A 6,835-nucleotide genomic window follows, 5' to 3' on the forward strand; every position below is an offset into this window, starting at 1 on the left:
CCCTCTCTTCTCCCCACATTGAAACTCTATCTGGCCCCTTCTTTCTGCCTCAAAGCGCCCACATTTCAGCTCATGGTGCTGTCTTAAGACATTTCCACGTGGGGGGCAGGAAACTAGAGAGAGTCTGTAGGGGTTGTTTGTCCCGTGACCCATTTCAAACACAGGGCCTAGACGGTGGCAAGAATAAAAACAAACACCTTCCCGCCTCTGACCTCTTATATTCAACTCTGAACCTTGTCTTTGCTGAGGCTGGCAGAGGCCTCAGGGAGGAATAGAGTCCCAGAACTAGTAAAGAAAGGGAGCTCTACCACCTTAGAAATACTGTGGCCGTCAGCAAATTACTTACCTTCTCCCAGTGTGGTTATCTTCACCTGCAAACCCAGGGTAATACCACATGCTCTTGCAAGATTTCTGTGAAGATGACATGTATGAAGGTTTATTAAAAAGCCTTGTAAAATGCTATATAAATGACCAGTGTTATTAGTCAGAAGTGAGAACTCAACTTCTGTAAAGCATCAACAGTTGTAGATAAATAAGCTCCGGAATATTAAATATCTGTATACATCACTTCCGGGTAACTTCTGCAATATGTGTTATGGTTTATATGTGGAGTGTAGTTTTTCATTTGAAGTGTTGCTTTATACTGTTGGAAAGGCTATATTTGCAAATGAGCTAACAACTTACAATCCCCTACTTTCAATTTACTCACACATTGGCATGTTAAATAAGAACTTTTTATTTCAGCTCAGCACCTGTAGCTCAAGCGGCTAAGGTGTCAGCCACATACACCAGAGTTGGAGGGTTCGAATCCAGCCTGGGCCCACCAAACAACAATGACAACTACAATCAAAAAATAGCAGAGCATTATGGCGGGCGCCTGTAGTCCCAGCTACTGGGGAGGCTGAGGCAAGAGAATCGCTTAAGCCCAGAAGCTGGAGGTTGCTGTGAGCTGTGATGCCACAGCACTCTATCCAAGGTGACAGCTTGAGGCTCTGTCTCAAAAACAAAAACAAAAAAAAGAACTTCTTATTTCTCCATTTTGTACCCAAACAAAAATAAATATTCAATATTACGTACTTTAAGTATTTTAATATCTGGACTAGAATTTTTATATAATTTATTTTGAGCACTTAACATAGAGCCATATAATATGTTAAGCATTTTATCATATAATCCTTACCACCTTCAAAGGAGAGGGTAATTGATATTCCCACAATTTTTGACAGGAGAAAATTGAGAATAAACAAGATCATGTCACCCACCTAGTAAGAGACTAAGCTGGGATTGGGAATATAGTACATTTGACCCCATATCCCACCTTCTTAAACTACATGTTAGTGATACGTCAAAGAGAAAAAGAACACTGGAGAATTGGAAGGTGATTCTTCTGCACGCATTTGTGTTTCCCATTTAATCAAAGGATTGCCTTGGATAGAATGCACAGAAGAAAACAAACCAAGGGACTTGGAGAGGATAACTGAAACATGGCCATAGGTCGATTCCCATTTGAGATCTGGTTAAGAAACGAAGAACTTAGTGAGAGTAAGAATTGTTAAACAAAGATAGATGTTTAGTGGAGCTAGAATACCTACTTTTCTGAAGGGTGCCACGCAGGGTAACTCATCTTTTATAGCTTCTGCTAGATTCAATTAGGAAAGCAAAGTCAAAGGAGTAAATAACTACTTAAATTATAGCTAATACAAGAATATAAAGCATATAAATATATGTATATATGAACATAAAGGAAACAATTCAAATACAAAGGAGAAAAATATAAAAATCCCTTAAAAGCTAAGAATGTTAAGGCAGCGCCTGTGGCTCAGTGAGTAGGGCACCGGCCCTACATACCGAAGGTGGCGGGTTCGAACCCAGCCCCGGCCAAACTGCAACAAAAAAAAAATAACCGGGTGTTGTGGTGGGCACCTGTAGTCCCAGCTGTTTGGGAGACTGAAGCAAGAGAATCGCCTAAGCCCAGGAGCTGGAGGTTTCTGTGAGCTGTGTGATGCCACGGCACTCTACCTAGGGTGATAAAGTGAGACTCTGTCTCTAAAAAAAAAAAAAAAAGTTAAGAATGTTACTAAAGGTACAAAAAACTTATGAAAAGTTACTAATATAATGGCCGTTGCCCAATAATTTTTATATTTCTATATTTCTAGAGTGTAAGTTTAAAATAAATGAATGAATAAACACACACACTCTCTCATATACCAATTTTAATGAGGTCATTTAGAAAGACCGTGAGTATGTGTTTTGTGTGATGATGTGTATACATGTTAATACAGGGATTAGATACACATTTTACATAGTAAACATGGATATACATAAAATTTTAAATAATTTCTGACAGTAGGGTAGAGATGTTGTTGTAGATATAAAAAATCAATCCAAGCTAAGTTCTGCACATACACTTGGGTGTCACACTAACTTCTTCTGCGTGTTGTACTTTTTACCTCTTTTACAGGCTTGATTTTATTTTTTGGTTTTTTTAATTGTTAAATCATAGCTGTGTATTGATTTTGTTTTTGTTTTTTACTTTGTCTTACCATCTTACCAATTACAAGCCTTGCTGGCTTTTTCTTTTTTTTTTTTTTAATTATCCATTTGGTTCAGCTTTTGAAAGAGAGGAAATGAGCTATACTTTTACAAAGAATAAAATTAGAATATTTATTGCTTCCAAATCACCAGTTTAAAATAAAACTAGGCAGAGAGTTTGTTGATTTGGGTGGGTGGGTATTTTTTTAATGAAAAGCTTTGTTCTGTTTCTCTTACCTGTTTCATATTCAATGCTGGACACAGCATGGATTCTAACAGACCAAGTTATGAGTGAACAATGAGTGTTGAATTGAACCTCTAATGAACTAATTCTTTTTCCAGAAGGTTAGACTACCAGTTAGCCTAGCAAGCTATAAAGAGGACTTTTAGAAATCCTTACAACTCAATACTTTCTTTGTATCAAATGTAGTTTCTCACTTCCATTCCAGTTGGAAAATTAAATTTGAAATACTGTCTGGAGTATTTTGCCAAAGTGTGATGTGTTACATTGTTCGATGGATGTCAGGACTCTATTAAAAATAATCACACAGTAATGTATTTACTAGGGAAGTGGTTGAGTCATTCAAGATGGCCCAATAAACCAAATGCCTCTGTGAATATCAGTGCTTCAAACAGGCCTAGACCAACTCAGTGAGCAAAATCAGGTAACTCATGACTCATTATCAACGGATAGGAAACACAGATGGTTTATACTGTACTAAAACATACACTCTGCGACACACACACACATACACACACACCTTACTTAACGACTTAAATCAGGGATAAATCTATTCTAAAATTTTCCAGTTTAATGATCATTTCAGATGTATAGATGTGGAAAGAAAAATCTAAAGCCAAATTTTACATGGATATATATTTTTCCCAAATACATTTTAGTGAAGTCAAATTGATGTTAATGAAAGCACAGATTTTAAATCTAGTACTTGGATATAGAAAAAAATAAGCCATAAATTATCTTAAGAAAATATGGAAGTTGCCTGTATTTTCTCTACAATTTGGTCTACTCTTCATGTGGGGAGAATATTCAGCTACACTGAAAGTATTTGTTAAGCACAAGTTCACATGGACTCCTAGAATAAGGAGATTTTAAGTGCCTTTCAGTGGGAAAGTATTACTCTCATTGCTTTTTTTCCTTCCCTGTCCAAGACATGTCTCATAGGTATTATAGTGCTGGGTTTCCAATTTGCTTGTTTGAAATAAATGATGCCAAAACTCAGAGAATCATTTAGGGCCACTCAAAACATTTATAAAAAGGATTTTAGTGAACATAACAAATGTTGTTATCACAAACTTTAATCAGAATAAATGAAACAACAAATGCCTTTGAACAGACTGGATGACACATACACTTACAAAACTTGGCTTCAGCGCTTAACAACTTAGCTTGGAGGCTTCGTAAGGGAGTGGGGAGAGATTTGAGCTAGAAATTTGGCGACCTAGATTCTTATCCTTGCATCACTACCTATTAGCTTGGTAGACTTGAGGAATCATTTATCCCATCTAAGTCTCTACTTCTTCATCTGTTAAAAAGAAAAAAATACATAGAGACAATAGTGCCTCTTCTGCTTTCTTCTCAGTGAATGCCACTTCATAACCAGCAAATACTCCAAAATCCGAAATCTCTTTTCCCAGTGTTCTCTTTACCACTGGACCTCAATGAAGCATGGATCTCAGGTGAGAACACTTACTCTCTCAGACTAGTGCTCCTCCGATCTCACATTTAAAAAAAATTCTGAGGCTGCTGGTGTTGGCTGTTCATCCTCTACTCCTGTCTTTGCTATCCTCACTGACTTCCTTCATCATTCCCAATCACAGCTCCAGCTCTGGTTCACCATTTTACTCTCTAGTATAAGTCATCCTATTATCTTGGTGATTTCAGTTGTCATGTTAAAGAATCGATTCAACATGCTAAACAAGGAACAAGACCAGATACCCATTCATGCCACTTCTACTCAACATAGAAGTCCTGGCCAGAGCAATTAGACAAGAAAAAGAAATAAAGAAGCATCCAAATTGGAAAAGAAGAGGTTAAACTTTCTCTGCTTCCAGATGACATAGTCTTATAGATAGAAAACCCTAAAGGTTCCACAAAAAAATGAATTCGATAAAGTTTTAAGACACAAAACCAATGTACAAAAACCGATAGCCTTTCAGCCAAGCTCACACCCATAATCCTAACACTCTGGGAGGTTGCGACAGATGGATTTTTCAAGCTCAAGAGATTCATACCACCCTGAGCAAGAGTGAGATCCCATCTCTATTAACAAGAGAAAAACTAGCCAGGCATTGTGGCAGGTATGTGTGGTCCCACTTGGGAGGCTGGGGCAAGAGGATTGCTTGAGTCCAGGATTTCAATGTTGCTGTGAGCTATGACACAACAGCACTCCAGCCAGAGGGACAGAGTGAGACTCAAAAAAAAAAAAATCAATACTCTTTCTATACACTAATAATGAACTAACAAAAGAAGAAATCAAGAAAAAAAAATCCCATTTACAATAGCATCAAAAAAATAAGATACTAAGGAAAAAATTTAACCAAGGAGGTGAAAGATCTGTACACTGAAACTATTAAACTTTGATGAAAGAAATTGAAGAAGATGGACAAATATTCATGATTTGAAAAAGTCTAATACTGTTAAAATATCCATGTTGCCCTAAGTTATCTAAGAGTCAATATGATCTCTATCAAAAATTCAATATAATCTTTCACAAAAATAGAAAAAAAATTCTAAAATTCATATGAAAGCACAAATCTATATTAACAGTCTGGACATCTGCCAAGGTCACATGATTTCATCAGTATCCCCAAGGCATTTCAAATCCCACATGTTCAAAATTCATCTTACCATCCTCTCCCACCAAAAACAGGGGATCTATACTATTTCTGTTTTCCATAAAAAGCATGATTTTTATCTTCATCCTACCTGAATTGCTCCTCCTCTACTCTTTACCTAATTAACTCCCACTGATCCTTTAAATCTCAATTCAAACATTTCCTTTTTGAAGAAACCTTCCTGAGCCAGCCTGGTGCTACTTATATTATATTATAACTTAATATTTATTCACAGTATCATTTAATTAGTTCCCATCTCTCCCATTATAGTCTAAGCTACATAGAAACAAAGACCATACCTGCTTCACTAACCATCCTATCCCCAATACTTAGCACAGTAGATCTTACATAGTAGATACTCAGTAAACACATTGAATGTATGGTTATAATTACAAGATAATTTAACATTTATATGGCAGATTTTGATTACTTGGTGTTAGAAGTAATCATCCTAAATGTTTTAAATAAACCCAAATCATTCTAAAGACTTAGCTGTTACCTATATGTTTATTCCTCAAGACATAAAACTTCTGGAAAGTAGACTGATTTCTACATGTGAATCAACTTTAATAAGAGGCCAAGCCTCAAGGAGAAGGTATGGTCATTGGTTAAGTCCAGGAAGGTAGAGGAGAGAAACAAGAATGGGGCCCGCCAGCCAGTCTTATAACCCACACTCATGGAACAGAGATACTGTCCAAAGAGAAAAGTTACATTCATACAAAGCCTCAAAGCTTGGTACCACTTCAAGGCTAATTTCTCTGGGCCATGTCTAGTGAAGGCTTTCAACCGTGAAAAGATTAGAGCATCTTGCATCTTTCCCCTCTCACTCTGAAAATGTTTGTTGTATATTTTATGACAAAGCATCAGAGACAACACAGACACAGAGGGGAAAAATTGCTTCAGCTCAGAAGAGCAAACCATGGTTTGTCAGTTACTTATTTCTGCAATATCTCAACATATGAACCACAATTTATACACCAGTACCATTAAAACTTGCAATACTTTTGCCATTATAAAAATCATTAAACTTGATGACTTTTGGATAGAAAATATATGTGTGGGACAGGCCCGCTAACCCAAAGAAAAATTTGTTTAGAGTGCATAAGTAATAAGTCAGAAAGCTTTCTAACACTGTCAGATAATCAGTATGTCACAGCTTTCCCCCATGAAGGGAGACAAAACTTAATGATCATTGCCTCTATCTGAAAACAGCCCACATCGCATCAACAGATGGGTGAGCGTCGATTAGCCATTTGTTAACCGGTGTGGATTCCTTGGCAGCTCTTACCCTCCCTCTGCAAAATGAAGGAGGAAAGCGTGAGCGGAGATTCAGGGATGAGCTCTCCTGCATTGCATTTTTAATTTTTCATAACATTTTATAATCTTCTGAGAAAAATAATTTGGTGAGAAAATAGTAACATGAGAAAAAGAGAATTTTGTCCAACAT

Source organism: Nycticebus coucang, chromosome 17 (assembly GCF_027406575.1).
Source record: "Nycticebus coucang isolate mNycCou1 chromosome 17, mNycCou1.pri, whole genome shotgun sequence".
Taxonomy (NCBI): Eukaryota; Metazoa; Chordata; class Mammalia; order Primates; family Lorisidae; genus Nycticebus; species Nycticebus coucang.